The following is a 20,580-nucleotide window of genomic DNA, read 5'->3' as shown; positions in this document are numbered from 1 at the left end:
AACACCTAGCCATATTCGAAGTTGCCTTCGCCCTAGACGTGAGAGGTTTAATTTCTGAGGGTTTGGTCCCAAATCTCTCTATTTCAATTATTTAATTTAATTGTTTTGATTATTATTTTCCTTGAAGTTACTAACGCGTGTATTTTGTTATTAGAAAGAGGTAAGAGGCATCCAAGTAAGTGCTTTAATTGATTAATTGATATTATGATGTAGATATCATGCTTAGATTGTTATTTTGATTCCTAGTATCATGTCTAGGGTAACTTTAATATCAAGTATGATTAAAAGTACGATGCTTCCTATTTTCTTCCTAATATTTATGATTGTTAGTATCATGTTAGGGCTAAAGATTTGATTTTTATCGCTTAGTGACATGCTAGGGTTTGTTATTAATCTTGTTAGTATCATGCCTAGGATCTTGCTATGCTTTAACATGATTATGATTATGATTGATATTATTATTATTCATGATGTTGATTATTTTATTATGTTGCTTGATATGTATTATATTTTATATTGTTATTGCTTGATCACCTTTTATTGCATGTTTAAAGGGAATTGGTACTTGTAACCACGCTTAATAAGATATTTAATAATCTTGTTAGGTTAATTGTGATTATAATTCAAGTGATCGCCAATAATAGTTTATTTGTGCATTAATGTTCAACCAACATAGATTACACAGGTTTAGGGTTAATCCTATTGATTGCATGTTAGTTAGAAAGCGCACATGAATACGAGCAGAATAAAGTAGAGGTCTATTATTAGGGCAGGTTCAATCTCTTTTAGGTTGGATTTGTACCATCATCCCCGAACCCTTATTTGGTTCATGACCTTATGGAGTTGACGATCTCTTGGATCGTTAAGGGGTGTAACCTTCACCTCGTGAATGGTTTACAAGTTCCTTAAAAACTTGTTGGCGACTCTTAAGCTCTATCTTCTTCCCTTTTGGACGCCACCGTACTTTAGTGTATGATCACAGTGGGGTTCGAGCTAGTGGGATTTTAAAGGCTTGAAATTATTCCCTACACATGTGCTATATTATTATTTCATACAAGATTGAAAAATCAACATTAATAATATCATGGGTTGCCATATTATTATTAAGGAATATTTGATCAAATTATAATGATCATCAATTTCGATTATTCATGACCTCCAAAAGAAGGCATAAGTATAATAGTTAAGGCAACTTTGAACAGAGATTTTGAATGAAATGTGGACAACCACATGTATTATTGTTATAGGTTTGGTGATATGAAGACTCACTTGTTTGAGTAAAAATTTGAAGATTTGGAAGACTCGAAATTAAAATCAAGGAATGATATTATTCTCCGTCATGTGTGAAGACACTCAACTATATTGGATTCATTGCATTAGAAGACCTCAAGCTATACATTCATCAGGGGAGAAATTACGCGCTGCACTCTTTTTCCCTTAACCATGGTTTTTGTCCCATATTGGGTTTTCCTGGTAAGGTTTTTAACGAGGCAGCATTTCGAGCGTATTACGAAGAATGTTGTACTCTTTTTCCTTCATTAGGTTTTTATGCCACAGGGTTTTTCCTAATAAAATTTTAACGAGGCACAATCTTCGATAATGGTCATCCAAGGGAGAGTGTTATGAAAATATTGTATGGATATCCATTATCCTCTTTGTATGTTTCCAAAATATTCTAGATATAGGGTTTATTCTTATCTAAGCAAACCCTACTTATAATATTCTATGTATATATATTCCCCTATCATATGGAATAATATGAACAGATTAATTCTCTCTCAATCTCTCATCTTCCCCCCTTATTTCACAACACAAACTTGAATGTTGAATTTATAGGATTCCCTTTTTTTTAATTTATTTTTTTAAGAATGAATATGTTATATTTTTATAATGGAATAGCTAGGGAGTGGATGAATATGCTATACTTTATACACTTATATTGTTAGATAAGCTGTCACAAACTATGACATAGAATATCACAAGGCCAAAATAAAATAAAAATATAAAAATTTAATGTGAATGAACATATGATTAAGTAGCATGTCTTGTGTGAGCACTAACTAGCACCATAATAAGAATTTGTGATAAATATAACATACAACTAGTTCTTTATCAGAGCAACGGTCGGATATTGTGTATAGGTTTGGTATACATTTAGGGTCTCTTCACATTTACTTATTTCAGTTCAGTTCAGTTCAGTTCAGCTCTAATCAGTTCAATTCATTTCAGTTCAGTTCAGCTCTAATCAGTTTAATATGTTCAGTTCAATTCAACTCAATTCAATAAATTTGAACAGACCCTTAGTCATTTAGATATATATTACTTTATCAAATTATTATAGATGAGACACGTTAATATAGGATATCTCCATATATTTTTGTAGTTTACTATCAATTCATGAATATAAAATTGAGTTGGAATCCCTTTTTTTAAGTAGGAAATGAACAATTCAATTTTATAAATTAACGAATGCAAATTAAGGGAATATAATATATTTTCTAATCTTAATATGTAAATAAAGTTAATTAGTTTGATAATTTTCTATTTGGAACAATAAATTCAGTGGAACTGATTTGGAAATTTGAAGGGTAGAAAATCACTAATATACTATGATTTCACGTTGTTCGTTGTTTTTTTATCTTTTTAAATCAGTAATCTCACTTTTTTTATTAATTTATAAAGCAAAGAAAAATAAATTTTATTCTAAGTAGTTGTGATTGTTATATTTTTTTGGGTTGTTTCGGTTGTAGATTTTTTGGCGAAATTTTTTTTAGGAAATTTTAGATTTTAACACCACACAAAAATCCGAAAATGGTTTTTAACACCTCCATAAAAAAAAAAAAAATTGATTTTAACACAACACAAACTAACAAAAAATTGGTATTACCACCACTTAACGGATTCCGTCCAAAAATTCCGTTAAGTGGGGTCCTCAGTGACACGTGTCACCATTTTAGTTGTTTAAAAAAAAATTTAAAATTTTTTTTAAAAATTAAAAAAAAAATAAAAAAACCCTAAAACTACCCCAGCCACCCCAGCCCCACCACCGCCGCCAACCACAAACCTACTCCTTCCCTCCCCGAAATCACCACCGGCCGCGACGCCTTCACACCCCAACCCAGATGAACCCTCCCCCTCCCTTTCCCGCAATGGCTTCGCCCCCAAAAACGACCAAACCTAAAATCTCCTTCCCCAATACGGTCGCGATTCCGGCCACAATTGGACGAAATCGGCCGGTTTTGGGGTTGAGTTGCCTTAATCGGTCGATTTCGACCATTTTTGGCCAGAATCGTGACCGTATGTATTAGAAAAGGAGGGTTTTGGGTTAGGTGGTTTTTGGGGGCGAAGCGGTTGCGGGAAAGGGAGGGGGAGGTTTCAGCTAGGTTGGGTGAGCGAAGGTGTCGCTGGTGGTGGTTTTTGGGAGGGCAGGGATGGGTGGGTGGTTAGGTGGTGGTGGCGCGGCGGCGGGGCTGGGTAGTTTTAGGTCTTTTTTTTTTTTGGCCAATAAGAAAGCGACACGTGGCACTTAACTGATTCCGTTTAGGAATCCGTAAAGTGGTGGTAATACCCATTTTTTGTTAGTTTGGGTGGTGTTAAAATCAAATTTTTTTTTTAATTTTTTTTTATGGAGGTGTTAAAAACCATTTTCGGGTTTTTATATGGTGTTAAAATCTAAAATTTTCTTTTTTTTTTTAATGTGGACGTGACACTTATACTTTTGGGATAACTGTGGTGATTACTTTAGTATATAGTACTAGTATATCCCCGTGAAAATGCACAGATTTATAATAATAAGACTTAAAAATAATAAAGTCAATTAAAATGGACTTAGTTTAAATGAAAGACTTATATATAACATTTTTTTTTTTTGAATTTGAATTCATATCCTTAAAATTCTCTTGTTAGATACATTATTTTAAATATTTTATAAATTATTGTAAGTTTTTATTCATTAAAATTTTTTATCATGTTATTTTATAAGGAAAAAAAAAGAAATTAAAAAAAAAAAGCTAAAAAATATTTTTTTGGGAAATTTTTTGTTGTGAATGTGACATGTGCACTTAAGGGATAAATCTAGTGATTATTTTAGTATATAGTATAGATGTCTTACAAAAAATATAACATGTGACTTTTTTATTTTATTTTAAAGGCAAGCAAAAGTACGTTGTGAATCATTGGCAATATTATTAATTATAAGATGAAAATTTGAGTTCCCTCTAGGTTTTCTCCTTGGCAGGGTGTTTTGGTTCCCTCTCAGGTTTCTCCCTTGGGGGATTTTCTAGCCTCCATTGCTAGATTTTTTTATACTTTTTTTTTTTTTGAAGGTTTTCCTTTTTTCTCTTTCTCTTTCATCTCTTTTCTTCTGGAGTTTTAGTCTTAATTATAAATTTTTATTATAGGGGTATCTACTAGTGTTTTATTGGTGGTAATTAAGCCCCAAAAAACCTTATAATTGCTTTTAATAATTGGATCCCATATCTATGATGGTATTTTATCTTATTAGGTTTAATTTCTTTGTTTGTTCGTCTCCCAAAGATTGAAGATTTATGGTTTCACAATATAATCTCGAGAAGCTAAGTATATATCTAGAGGCCATATGAGTTTTTTCACCCAAACAACTATTAATCTGTGAATCTCAAGTTGAATCAGTGTTAACTCACAGATTGTATTGCTTTGGATGAAGATTTTTATTAAGGCGATCATTAATTGAATATGCAATGTAACTAGAATTATTAGAATTAATGAAATCCTTTTTCTTCTTGCCAAATATATATATATATATATATATATATATATATATATATATATATATATATATATATATATATATATATATATATATATATATATATATATATATATATATATATATATATATATATATAGAATTGATATTTGATTCAATCTCAAACTTCGATGGTACATGCATAATTTTTTTATACAAGCTAAGAGATACACACTCAATATAAAGAAATCTATCATGCTCGGTTACCTTTTTTTTTTCGAAATGTTATCCTCCTTATTTTTTTTTAGGAAATCCTTATTCTCATATAATAAAAAATAAATATAAGTGGGTTTAAAAATTATTGATAAAAAAAATAATACTTATTAAAAAAATATATACTTCCTCCTTTTTAATGGTTACAACACTTTTCAAAAATGGAAATGACATAATACTTGCAAGTTGCAACATATTATAACTGGAAAATTATCTTGGAATAAAGTTGTACTCCGTACTATTTTACTTATTTAAAGCACATGACTCACTAAATTATACTCCTAACAACCTTTCACCACATTATAAAGTATAATAAATCATGTAAACCTCACATTTTTTATATACCGTGAAAAAGTGTGTTACAACTTGTAACTATTAAAAACAGAGGAAGTATGTTGATGAAGTCAAGCTAAACAACTTCTTTTTAAAAGAGGTAAAACAAAAAAGTATGGCAGATTTTTTTTTTTCATTTATCATTTATATATTAGTATACTCAAAATAGTTATAACTTCCGTTCAACAAAAAAAAAAAAAAAAAAAAAAAAAAAAAAGAATTTAGAACTAAAGAATGAGAAATAGCTCAAGTGGTTAGAGCCTTTCTCCCGATGCTAGGAACGGGATTGATTTTAGTATTGTGGCAAGTGTGCAATCCGACAACTAAAGGTCTATTCCACATCACTGTGCGTTAAGGAAGACGGAAAAAACCTAATTTTGTATATCGAATCGAAAGCTGGTGTGTCATCCCAAAAATTAGTAGGAAAACTATTGTATACACCTGGTTTACACTCATATTAGTGTACATCGAGTAGTATAAGAATAACTTTTTACTACAGCTGTCAAAAACCGACCCGAACTGGTGACTTCGAACTGTTCCAAAAAGGAACCGAACCGTTAACAACTCGTTATGTTATAACCGTAAACTGACCCGACCCGATTTTTTAAAACCTGAAACTGAACCGATCCAAATGTTTGAAAACTGTTAAGAAACCGTACCCGTTTTCAAGCGAACCGATGCAACCCAAAACCGAGAACAACCCGAACCGAGTACTGCCGAACCCGATAGTAACCCGACCTAGTGTAAACCGAAACTGTTAAAATCCGACAAAAACCCGATTAACCCGAACCGTTTATAACCCGTAACCGGTTATGACCTAACCGTTTACAACCTGTAACCGGTTACGACCGAACCGTTTACAACCTGTAACCGGTTATGACCGAACTGTTTACAACCTGTGACCGATTATGACCGATCAATTTATAACCCATAACCTATTATGACCAAATCATTAACCCTATATAGATTCCTTTTATGAGTAGGTGATGAACCGTGAAATTAAAGTTGAAATTGAAGGAGAGTTGAAGAGGGATAACCGTGATTATAGGGTTTGAATGAAAAAAATTGAAGCAGAGTTGAAGTTTGCTGATTTTGATTAGGTTTCATTATTGGTGATTTTGGGAAGGTTTTTTTTTTTTTTTTTTTTTTTTTTTTAAAGGTATTTTGGGAAGATGAATAAGGCCATTGGATTAAAGATGGGTTTAATCAGCGGTTGTGAGGGTGTTTTGATGAGGGGAATGGATTCTAATCCGTGTTTTTATCGAGTGGCCAATGAGAATTATAACTCAATAGTTAATACTATTAAAGAGATTATAACTAACTAACTAACTATTACTAGCTTACTGTTATTGTAACTTACTAACTTGCTGGTTAAAACAAAACACAAATTCAAGTCTACAACTAATAAAATTAAAGTATAAATTATAATTATTACTATAAGTATATAACGTGTTTAAAACCTGACCATTGCAAGTTTACAACTCAATTCGTTCTAATTCATTACTCGATCAATGTAATTTGTTTAAAGTCGTTAAACCTTAATTTATTCAATTTTGACATGTTTAATACATTTTAATATTTTATGAGCCGATAAGTCCATTATCTATATGACCCGACTTGATTATGACTTGAGTCAATTGACTCGTTTCAACTCATTATACGATTAACCCAACTTATTTATAACTCATATTAATTAACCGAACATATTTATGATCTGAACCAAATTTCAACTTGTTCTAATTTTCGTTACCTATTTAACCTAACTTGTTTAACTCATAACTCGATTTTAATTTGATCTGATTTGAATTCGTGTATGAGTCGTAACCTAAGTCATTTGATTTGAATTCGTGTATGAGTATAAATGTATGAGTCATAACTTGTTATACGTACAATATGACCTAATAAACCCAATTCTTTATAACCTGCTCAATTATATCCTAATTCATTTGATTTGTTTAACTCAATATTCAATCAACCCAGCTTGTTTTGTGACCCTTATTAATAAATTGTGACTTTGAGAGTTAGGATTTTACCCAATTCTTCATAACCTGCTCAATTATATCCTAACTCACTTGATTTGTTTAACTCACTATTCAATCAACCCAAGTTGTTTTATGACCCTTATTAATTAATTGTGACTTTGTGAGTTAGGATTTTACCCAATTTGTTTTGAACCACAACTCGTTTTTAAATCGACTGAGTTCAACCGGAACCGATTATGACCTGAACCGACTATAATCCGACCCTATTAGGACCCGATCTGTTTTGACTCGAAAATCGTTCTAAATTGGAAAACCCTGTTTTCAAACTGAGCAAGTTAAACCCGAACCGATTACAACCCGACCCGATTAGGACCCGATCTGTTTTGACCCGAAACCCGCTTAAAACCGAAAAAATCCGTTTTCAAACTGTTGAGTTCAACCTGAACCAATTATGACCCGAACTGATTACAAACCGATCTGATTAGAACCGGACCCGAATAGAAACCGTAGTTAAAAAAACCCAAACCGAACTGACCCGATTTTATTTAAAACCGAACTGAATAGGCCCGTTAATTATTTAAACCCGTTATAAATCGACCTGTTACAAACCGAAAACTTATAAACCGAACCGAAAACCAAACCGTTAACCCGATTGACACCTCTACTTGTAACTAATTTTAGGGTAACTTTTTGCCATTTTTTAGATAACTTTAGACATAATACAATTTTTATATAAATAGACAACAAAAAAAGTTTTATAATGGTAATTTAATTACATTCAATCACTAACAATTGATTTTTTATCATTTAAAATGTGATTTTTTTTTACTAATAAAGCGTAGATAATTTTTATTTGTATCGAGTTACTTTTATGCATATTGGGGTAAATTTTGATCACTTTAGACTATCTTTATATTGGATGTACAATAAATATTGTACACCCGATTTTTTTTAAAGTATGTGAAATTAGTATTTCAAAAAGATATTTTTCACAAAAAAAAAGGTAAAATGATCGACGCTCGAGAAAAAGATAAGATACATAACAAATATATAACAAATAATATACTCGTAACCATTTACCACAGATTTCGGAGACTAATTCATTAGGGTTTAAGCAAAAACTATATCTTAGCCATCTTCTGTCTCCTACAAATGGCAATGTCGTCAATGAAGTTTTCGAAACGAGATCGAATTTCGACATTACCAGAAGAATTAAAGCAACGTATACTATCTTTGTTACCTTGCAAAGAAGTTATTAAAACAACTATTTGGTCGTCGAATTGGAGGTATGTTTGGCTCAACTTACCTACGCTATCATTCGATGAATCAATCGTTGTTAAGAAAATTGAATTTCAAAAAATTGTCGATTTAGTAAAGTTCAAAAGTTTTCTTAAGATAGAAGCTAAGAAGTTAAGAGGGTTTATATTGTTATTTTTGGACTTCCTTGAACGTACAAATATTCATAGAGAAGATAGAGAAAAATGTATGCGAAACACAACTACACAAGTACTAGATCTTTACTTATGTACACAACCGGAATTCTACCCACGAATCGTATCGTTTTTTAAACAATTGAAGGTGAAGGAATTACATCTTGCCTTAAATTTCGGGTTTTTAAAAAACGAAGAGGATACGAAGTTTTTGGAATCTATAGGTGATCTTCAAGAATTAATAAGTTTAAGTTTATTTATTGGGCGGTCCAGTAAACTAACGAGTCCGTTACGACTTCCTTCGTGTCTTCGAAACCTTAGTCTTGATAATGTGGAAATACATATTTTGGTGCTTAAGAATCTATTTGATTCGAATTCTTGTATCGAGAGCTTGTGCTTTAGTCAATGCTCGGGTTTTACGACACTCAAAGTTTACGGGCTTCCTAAATTGAAGATACTCAAGGTTGAATATAACAAAGATTTAATTCATCTTGAAATAGATTTACTACCTAGTCTTTGCTCATTGTATTATTTTTCGAAAATTAATCAAAGAGCGAAGTTATTGGTTTCGAAGTCTATTTCCCTTAATAGATTGAAGTTATTTAATTATGATTTGCAAGAACAATTTGGGAATTCCATGGATAATCTTGTGGTATTAGAGATGGAATTTTGCAAAAATATACACGCTTTTAATGTCGAAAAGTGTAAGAATTTGACGACATTAATTTTGAATGGTTGTGAAATTTATGATGATTGTCTTGATATGTTTATAGAGACACTTCCAAGCATCAAACATTTGGCTATACAGCATTGTGATCTATTGGAAAATATAAAAATTTCGCGTAATAATCTTCAAATCTTGGTTTTACAAGGGTGCATTATGTTGCATAGAGTTGAAATCAATTGTCCAAACCTTAATCGTTTTACTCATGTCAACTTTGATAACTTGATTGTCCTCCCGTCGATGACTCCATTCCCTCCTACGAAAGTTGAACTTTGGCTTCCTTATCGGCGAAAACATAGCGCAGCGTATGCCAACCTTCTTGAATTGTTAAAAAGAATTAGAAATTGCAAAATGTTGATCTTTGGAGCATATTACATTGAGGTAATCTCTAGTCTCTCTTTCAAGTACTTTTAAGATTTAACCTTTTGAGTGTCATATATGAATATAGTTCTAACGAAAGAATAGTTGTGTTGTGTTGTTTTGTGTTTTTTTTTTTTTTTTGCAAAGGATTTGATGATTTTATGGAGAATGAGGGAAAGCTCTTGCCCACCACTTCATGAAGTGAAACATTTAAAAGTCAAAGTGATTGAAAAGAGGGCATCTCAATCTTTAGCTAAATATGTGGAAGCTTTACTTTGGTTATTTCCTCAACTAATAACGATGCAATTCAAATGTTCTGACCCTTCATCTAGCATATCCTTCAAGGTATGTACAACCTTCTCTATGATCTCTTTATAGTTAATTGCGGATTGTTATCGAAAATAGATTCTTGTTCATAAAGAGACCCTTAAAAAACCTACACTACTACCTTCGTTACATGAAAAAGACTTGTGTGAACTTGGTTAACAATAATATTGCCTAATACGCACGCAAATAAAGTTGTATTGAGCATAAGTTTAACATATTATATTGATCTTTATTTAAACTCGTGTGACCTTTAATATCATCGTGAAGATGAAATACATATTTGTAAAACCAATGCTGTGTTGAACATAGAAACCTCAATTTTAGCATAATGACCTTTTTATATGATCGTTCACAATAAATTAATGTGAACCAGGTTATTTATGTGCAACTTTTGAGTTTTTTATGTCTCACAAATAATAGTTAAAGTTCGTTGCACATAACATGTAACAGAGGTAGTAATAAGGATAAGCTTATATTTTATTGATATGTAACTATTGCATTCGAACAACCTTTTCATATGTCGATCTTGGAAAAAAAAATCTAAAATCCTTGTTGAAATATATCCTACAAAATAATACATGTAAGTGTCCCACATTGATAACAGTTGTGAGAGTCAAACACTTTATAAGGGGCTATTTCTCCTATTGTCATATGATTTTGTGACAAAACATCTATTGGATTTGTGAAGTGGACACTTTCTCCTGGTTACGGGAGCGGTCTAGACCCATATTTAACAATCATTAACCCTTTTCCTCATACATAAACTACGAATAGTGATCAAATATAGTTTTTAATAGTGTCAAAAGCTAAATTGAAGTGTTAAGAAATTGTATATAATTTGGTTTAATTTTTACATTTTTGTGTTGTGTACATGAAAGAATTAATCTTTGAGTTTCTACTAACCTATCTTATTTATACCGAATTTTTTTGGGTTGCATTTCAGTTCAATTATAAATTGTCAACACCGTTAGATGGAAAAATTTGTGCTTGTTATGGATCAGCCTCTATCCGATGTTGGAGGCATTCAATTGATAGTTTTGTACTCCAAGAGAAAAAAGGATTTAAAGATGATTATTCTCTAGAACAATATTTTAGTAGGGTAATACAATGATTCGATTGTTATGAATTTGGTGCAATACTAAAGCTTGCTTTTATTTATAAGACAATACAAGCTTTTTGAGGTTCAAGTTTAACTGATGCTTCTAAGTTCTTATTATCGGACTGTAATACAAGATCTAAAGGGAGGTTCGCGTTTAACAGATCGAACACCTAAGGTGCATCCGATTGAAATAACTACTTATGTTCTTTGAGGTTTGAAATTTACATTTTCTTTGGTTCGAAAAATATGTTTTATGGTGTTGAAAGAGATTTTCTATTTGGAAAAATGAACATGTAATGTTTTGTGATTTTTTCAGGTTTGAACTAAATGTTCTATGACTTGGGAGTGAAGATTAAACAAGTATCTATATCTATACTTATATATTAAAAAAGCGTTCCTAAAAACGTTTATGTGCCACGTGTGCCACGTCACTACTCAATATCCCATGATATTTATGGCAATGCTAATTAAAAATGCATATAAAGAGGTTTGAACTACTAATCTCATGGAATGAACACCACACGCCTTACCATCTCAACTACCAATCATTTATAACACCAATGTTAGTATTGATAGATTAGTCAAAAATGTGTATGTCTATAACACCAATCTTATCTTTTGTTAATTTTACTAATAAACATTAAAAATATTAATTATTAAACTTGTGCATTGACTCACATATGTATCCGTTGAATTGATACACTTATTCAAAAAGTATGAAGAAAGTATTAGTGAAAAGCTTACAAAGACTTTATAATTGTTACTAACCAAACTTTGCAGTGTTTAGCGGCGTGGATAGACCCATGGCAATTCCATGTGACACCCTAATATCAATAACAAGCATAGTGCCCGTGCAATGCACGGTGTAATTCGTTTACTATTAAAGGACTTGGTTACTAATGGTCAATAAAAAAAATTAAAGGAACGTTATTTGAATAGTATTTTATGTTATTTGAATTTCTTTTAATTTTTTATAATGTTATTTTATTAATTGAAAAATAATTGAATAATACTCCACATAGCTATATAAGAAGTGGACTAATTTATTTATATCTCCCGTTGAGAAAAAACTAAAATTTTCTAATCATACCATCCGCATCAATAGTTACAATCTATATATACATGTTTTATTTACCCATCACACTCATTAAATCTATAGACACAATAATAACCTTATATTTGATCTATCAGAACATATGTTTTCCTAAGTTAACCATTGTGTCAAAAACTATATATTATATAATAGTCACATATATAACCAACAACTGATTAAATATAGTATACAACACAAATACATCGTATATAGGTATGGATACTGATAATTTTATATAAATAAAATATACAAAGTATATATTACTAAGATTTATCCCTACCTTAATTATAAAAAGGTTAACAAAACTCTTATAATAGTGCATGGACATTTATATATCTAAAAATGTTCTTTTTACATATATTTTCCCCCATTTAATTTTAAAAGCCTTAAAATTATATCTTGAATTCGCTAAATTGATTTTAAAGGTTATGTTTATTTCAATATTTAAAGTCATTTACTATTTTCATTTCCTTTTGTTTTAATTTTTCTATTTAGAATTTATTAGACTATTAGGTTTCAAGATCGAAGCCAATATCTTTTTACCGTACAATCACTAAATCAAAGTCGCTCAACTAAAGTTTTGGACATTGCATAGCTACACAACATCCAACACATTTAATGATTACATGCAAATAATATTAATAAAACTACACATTCGATATAAGTTATTAAACAATTTAACTATATATACATTTTAATAGGTTTATATCTTTCATATTAACAAAAATATACAAATATTATTATTATATTTTGAAAAAAAAAATAGACTTTGGAGTTTTGTATACGATAGATAAAGGATAAGTTAATTCCTGTCATATATGCATTGAGTTTTGGGTGTTCTATCCGGTTCACCCTTTGGGCTAATCCAGATTTGAGGATCAGTTCTAGGTTATTAGGTTTCATTCCCCTTCCGATTGTTGTCACAGGGGAGCGAACACAGGTCTCCCTACCTAGTGTAGTCTCAATCACCACTACACCAACAACCAATTGGTGTAGTGGTGATTGAGACTACACTTGATATGGAGGACACGTGTTATAAAATATTCCAGTATATTATATACATATACTTTTTTATATTATAAAAAATATTATATACACATACTATTATAGTTAAAAGTATTATTATGTATAAAACAACATAAATTATTGCACATGATTGTTGTATATCTAGTATAGTACATGAGCAATGCATGATTTTTTAATCAAAATGTTAGTTTTTCTAAAAAAAATTCATAAGTAATAGCATTGTTTTATGCAAGAAAAACAAAAGGTCATTGTAAAACACATTGTGTAGAAAATGAAAGGCCGATTAAAATTAAATTTATGTTCAAGATTATGTATTTTTTTCCAAGACAACATTTCGACTCAACATTCAGTATTTGTCAAGGAGTACAACAAACGATAAAAGTAATTTTTACACAATTCCATGTGACACCCTAATATCAATAATGATGCTTTCACCATTAAAAATTAGTATTTGATCAAATTTATAAATTATATTTTATTATTCTTGCTTTTGCAACAGGAATATATATTTTGTTGATTTGTATTTGATTTATATGTACAAGTCAAGAGATACACGCTACGCGTGTACAATATAAGAAATTAGATGAAAAAAAATAATAAAGTGATTTTATATTTTATGGGGAGTGAGAACAGTTGAATATGTAAATTTATGTAGAAGAAAGGGAGCGGTTATTATTGGGTAGTTATGATAGGATTTATTTTATATTATTTATTTTTTTTTGTAATTTTGCAATTTGAAAAGGGTAATTTGGAAATAGTGAAATTTTTCACCCAAAAAGCCCTTTCACTTTATATATAGGATTTGTTTGTAATTAATGGCCTAAAGATAGCGTTTTATGTTTGCTAAGCTATTTCAAATTATTAGTCACCGTCATAAATAGATTAATTTGCACAAATATAATTATGAAACAAATTACAGATTTTATTATCAAGCGACTTAGGGCATGTTCGGCAAAATATAGCTGTGAAGGTAGTTGTGAGCTGTGGAGATAGCTGTGAGCTGTGGAGATAGCTGTTAGCTATCAACAAGCTATTAGCTGTGAAGGTAGCTGTGAGCTGTGGAGATAGCTGTGAGCTGTGGAGATAGCTGTTAGCTATCAACAAGCTATTAACTGTGAAAAAAGATAATTTAGGTATGATTGTTCGGTAAAGTAGTGGATGAGTAGTTGTTACATTTAAAAATCAATATTTTATTTTTAAAACTATACATTAAATTTTCAAAAGCTACTTCAAAAGCTACTTCTAACTTCAAAAGCTAATAATCCTAACTTTTAATAAAAGATACCTCCACCACTAAAAGCTACTTGAGCCATTACTTTGCCAAACACTCACATTTTTTGTTGGGTAGTGGTTTGACCAAGTCAAACCACTAAAAGCTACTCAAAAGCTAGCGCCGAACACGTTAATGTTCTATTTTCTCGTATAAGCTAGTGTTTTTATTTTTTATTTTTTTATTTTTATTTTTTTTATCTTCTCGTATAAGCTAGTTAGAATAGAGAAATACAAGTTAATAGGGACAAATACTCGTATAAGTTAGAATTTCCTCCTTCAATTCATCCCCATGAGGAACAGTGCAACACCATTGTTATTAAGATGAAGATGTCACCGCGAAGAAGATGAATTACCTAAAGGGTTAGTATGACCCTAATTTTACACTCTTTGCTACTAGGGTGTGTATTTTATCACCGCCGTGAAGTCATTGTGGTTAATAAAGAATGAACAAAAAGAGGAAAGCAACGAGACGAAGGGAAAAACTTTCGTGGTTGATCGCCGGGAAGACATATTGTGGTGGTTGTGCCTGACTGCCTGTGATGGAATTTGTGTGGTGCCTGTAATCGATTTCGGGTGGGGGTGATTTTTGTGAACTTGCAATGTTGATGCTATGAGTAGATCTGAAATTGAGAATATCATTTTTTTTGTTTTTACAAAGTGCTGATTAATGGGGGTGGCAGACCTGTTAATTCGGGTAACGGGTCAAGTTCGGGTTAAATTTTGGGTTGTTTGGGTCATTTGGTCTGAATGGTTTGGATTTCTTAGATCATTACAAATTATGATAATGGGTCAAATCGGATCAATTTTGGGTCGTGTTCGGGTTCTCTCTCAGTATTGCAGGTTTAGAATCGGGTCGGATCGGATTGGGTAACCGGGTCGGATTAGGAATTGACATGTCTAGTGTGGACTCATTAGAATAAAAGGTGAAAAAGTGATTCTAAAGTTGAGAATCCCATCCTAGAAGCAACAAATGTTGACACTACTATACATACATAATTAATCAGTAATGGAATTGTGTTTGTTATGGAAAAATCTGAGTAGTTAATTACCTTAAAATACTCCATTAGATTTCAGTCGTCGTTAATTGCAGCGTTTAGCCCATATAAAAAGGCCGTGTCTGCTACTTTATTTTCTTGTTAGATAATATGATTTGTTACTTGTTTTTACTACTATTATTAAGGTTAATTACACTTTTTTTTTTTTTTTTTTTTTTTTTGGTGTTTAGAGAGCCACAAGGGCCGCAGGGTGAGAATCGATCCCGAAATCTCCTGTAATCGGGAGGGAAGCTCTAACCACTTGAGCTATTCCTCACTCTCAGGTTAATTACACTTTATTAAAGCTAAAGTATATAATTATACACTGTAAAGTTTATACGTACAGTACTATAACTGTACTAAATTATTAGTGTAACAAGAATATTATACCTTTTTTTTTTTATAGTATTATATAAGTTACAAACATAAACTGCTTTTTCCATCAATCTCATTACAACTACAACATTTAGCAACAACAAAGAAGATACTCAAACATTGTATCATTCCTAGCTCGTAATTTAAACACCTACACAAGCTAAGTTTAGCAACACCAATTAATTTTGATAAAATGTTCAAGCTAACATCCTCCCACAATGGAGAAGATCCCGTAGCCAGCCGATGCGTGTGGGTAAATGGGCCGGTAATTGTAGTGGCCGGGCCATCGGGTTTTGCCATAGGGGCGTGTCTAAGAGAGCAATTAAGGTGTGCCCTTTGTAGTCCTACATATATTTTGCCTAGCTTATACTTGATAACGGGGAGAAGTACGGGCTCAAAAGGCCACATCATAGTGTGACATTGGAGGTTGATTCAGTCATTCTATCTTTAGGGTATCATAGCAATATTCCTATGATATCATGTAGCTAGAATGACTGAATCAACCTTCCCGGTTATAGGCCTTTTGAGGCCGTACTTTTCCATGTTACCAAGTATAAGCCAGGCGAAAAATTTCAATTTTTTGTCTACCAAGAGTACCAACCAAGGAGGAATCCATCTCATTAGTAACATTGCTAGCTCGAACGTCGATTTTCTAAAAATTCTATAATAATCATTCTTATAATAACTACCATTATACTAATTCTTTTATTGGCTGATTTTTTTTTTTTTTAGTGTCAAAATTAACTATAAATGTATTTTTTTTTCTTCTTATATTAAAATTTATTAATATTTTCATAACTTAGAACTGAATTTTATAAGTTAATTAGTAAAATTATAAAAAATATCAAAGATTATTTTAAAATTAATTCAAGAATTTGAAAATTGAGATAAATAATACTCCGTATAACTTTATTTATTTATTTATTTTTTTTCAAAAAAGCACTTTAAAGTTGGCAACAAAATATCTAACCAAAAATTAATGTATCATTTTGTTTTTTTTTTTGTTTAAATAAATTAACGTTATGGTAGTCATCCTTACAAGGACTACCATAGTTCAAAAAATTAATAATAATAAAAAAAATTGACTGCCACTATACTTTTTTTTTTCATCGTCTGATTTTTTTAATTATTTTATTATGGTTATTAAAATTATAAAATTGATTTTTCTTGCATAAAAAATTCTTTTTACAAAGTAATTAGTTCTGAAAAAAAAAATCAAAAATCCAAAAAGTTAATTTTGAAAAATGATTTTTTTTAAAAGGTTGACCCAATAAAAAAAAAGTAAATAAATAAATTGACCTAAGAAAATTAGTACTACCCCGTTTCTGAAAGTTCGACTCACTTACTATCTATGTGGTCAAAATAATATAACTTTGACTATATTTTATGATTTATACAATCAAAAGAAATTAACAAGTTATTTTTTTATTTTTTTTTTAGGGAAAGAAATTAACAATTTTGATCTTATTAGAGTTTCGTTATGATAAACTTTTCAAATATCAACTTTTTATAAATTTTACTTGTACATAGTCAAAGTTATAATGGTCAAAGATATTTATTAAAAATCGTGCAAATGCTAAGTGAGTCGAATTTTAGAAACAGAGGGTGTATACATAGTGGTAGCCATTTTAAAAAGGATTGCTTTGAATTTCAAAAAACTTAAAAATTCTCACATTTCTAAACAAAAAGGTATTGAAATTTTTCGGCAAAGGAGGAAGTGTTCTAGTTTCTATAGAGTTCTTTTTTGAAATTTTAAAAATTCATTATTTGAGCCGGTACTCCTGCACGTTATCAAGTACGGAGTATAAGCCAGGCGAATTATTTCAATATTATTTTGGCCAAAGAGAAGCAATGCAATTACCTCTAGCTAGGACTACAAAAGGACCCCTTGCTCTCTTAGACATGCCCCTGTGGCTAAACCCGATGGTCCAGCCCAACAATTACCGTCCCATTTACCTGCATGGCTGCACGCATTGGCGGGCTACGAGATCTTCTCCATTGTGGTAGGATGTTACCTATCATTTTATCAAAATTGGTGTTGAACTTAGCTTGTGTGTTTAATTTACTAGCTAGGAATGATACAATGTTTGATTTTTTTTCTTTCTTGTTGCTAAAAGTTGTTGTACGTGTTATTTCAGGGTCAGGTCACTTTGGGTCACGGGCCAGACATAAACAAGCCTAACCCAAGGCTTTGAGTTCGAGTCAACCCAACAAGTTAGAAATAAAGTTTTTTTTTTTTTTTAGTTATATATTTTTGGGTAATAATTAATATTAAGAGATTTTGACTTTTACCACAAAAACAAATCACAAAATTGTTTTTTACCACCAAAAATTCGCAAAATTGTATTTTGCCACCAAAAAAACTCTAATAATTGTTTTTGACCACATGTCGTCTAATTGTATATTAATTTATTTTTTTCGATTTTCATTCCACAAACATGTTCTCTAGAGGTTTTAGGAGTCATTTTGGTACTTTATGAGCAATTTGAAGTCAAAATTGACAAAAAAAAGAATCGTAAATACCGACGAAAAAAACCTCGATTTGATTGAACTAGGAGTTTTGCCTATTAAAATAAAACCTTGGTTTTGCTTGAAATACGCAAAACTAAACATTTACGATAATTTTTTTGCCATTGCTGACCTCAAATTAGACTTACAGGACCAAAATAAACCCAAAAACCTCTAGAGAACATGGTTTTGGCACGGAAAGGTTTTTTTTTTAACCATAAGATTTAATGGTTTGCTTGACGGCCGGTGGTGATAAATTATTTTTTTTTTAATTTTTTTTACGTAAAATTTCAACGTAAATTCTATTGTTCTTAGCTTTATTTCTAATCTTATTTAAGTAATTCAAATTCCGAAAAAAAAAAAAAAAAAAAAAAAAAAAATCTAAAGGCTCTACCTTTTTTTTTACTGAAGTGTGAAGGTATAATCCAAGGCTAATATCAATTTTTCAAACTCTTTGATATAATTCTTTTGAATTATTATTTTTATTCAATTTATTAATAATTTATTCATGATGTAGTACTCAATGTTGTATATTCCGAGCAAGTATTTAATTCTATTTATTTTTATTCACACTAACTAGTTTTTGGCCTGGACAATGCCCCGGGTCATTGCTTATATATTAAAAAAAAAAATTATAACAAATAAAGTGAATTATGTTGGTGGTTTTTTTTTTTTTTTTTTGAAACGAAATTATATTGATGGCTTTATAAAAAGAAATATCATTTTTTTAATTTTGTATTAGCATTGAATATCAAAATATGCGGTAACATAAATGATAAATCATATTGTATCCATTTTTTTATTTTGTTAAAGGGAGTTTTTATTCTTTAGCTATCACAAAAAATTCTTTTAAGTAAACATATTTTGTGGGTAAAAGAAAAATCCTTTAAAATTGCTATGCATTTTTGGGCTACATATTCTAAATAATTGTGGCTGAATAACTAAAATCAATGAAATTAATTTATAATCATATTGTTGTTAAAATTAGCCTTCTGACTCGTGCAGTGCACGATATGTATATAGGTGTATAAACTTTTATTTATTATATGTTTTAATTGGAAAAAAGAATAGTTAATATAGAAGAAGAAAGGGTGACAATTGAATGTTGTTGTATAAGATATTAAAATAGAAGAAAGTGAATCAAATAAACTTTTCATACATATATTCAATTAAAGCTAGTGATTTTTTTATTTTTTATTTTTAATATGAGAAAGGGGATTAATTAATGAAAAGGAGAGGTAACATGTGGCATTATTGGTAAAAAATAAAGTTTATATGTGGCATGATGGGAATGATGATTTGTGTTTTTAAATACTAAGTATAGATAGATAGATTATTTATGTTACTTCGATTGCTAGCATCATGTATAGGAATTGATATTTTTAATTATTAGTATCTATCATGTGTAGGCTCTACGTTAATCTTGTTAGTATCATACCTAGGAGTTTATTATTAATTATATTGTATCATGTTTAGAAGGAAATTTTGTGAAGTTCTACCATTTAAATAACGTGTTTTGGAAACAACTACCATTTATAATTTTTTTTTTTTTTGAAACAACTACCCCAAAAACAAAAAAAAAAAAAGTTTGAGTAGCACTACCTTGACTACTATTCCGGCGAAAAACTCCGGCTGTGGGGCCCACCACTTACAATTTCCCTCCTAAAATCTTTCTCTCTCCTCTGTCTATAACTACTAAAGTTCGTTTTATTTTTTTGCTTTTGTTCATAAAAATTAAAACCCTAATTTGTTGAATCTCTTCATTTCAAAGCGGTAGAACAAGGGAAATTGGTCGGCAAACTCAAATCAAGGTAATGTATTTCTAATTTCCCATCTTAATTTACTCAATTTCTATAATTAATGTAGAAATTAGGGTTATTGGTTTTGAATAATGAAATTGGGGTTTTTTAAAATTGTGAGATTTAGGGCAATTCTTCTGTACTGTCTATTTTGGGGTTCATTACTGAACTTCTATTGTTGTATTTGCAGCATTTAGTTGATTCCAACCATGTCTCATT

This window comes from Chenopodium album, chromosome 9, assembly GCF_948465745.1.
Source record: "Chenopodium album chromosome 9, dcCheAlbu1.1, whole genome shotgun sequence".
NCBI classification, from domain to species: domain Eukaryota; kingdom Viridiplantae; phylum Streptophyta; class Magnoliopsida; order Caryophyllales; family Amaranthaceae; genus Chenopodium; species Chenopodium album.
The sequence above is the reverse complement of the archived record's forward strand: the minus strand, read 5'-3'. Positions refer to the sequence as shown.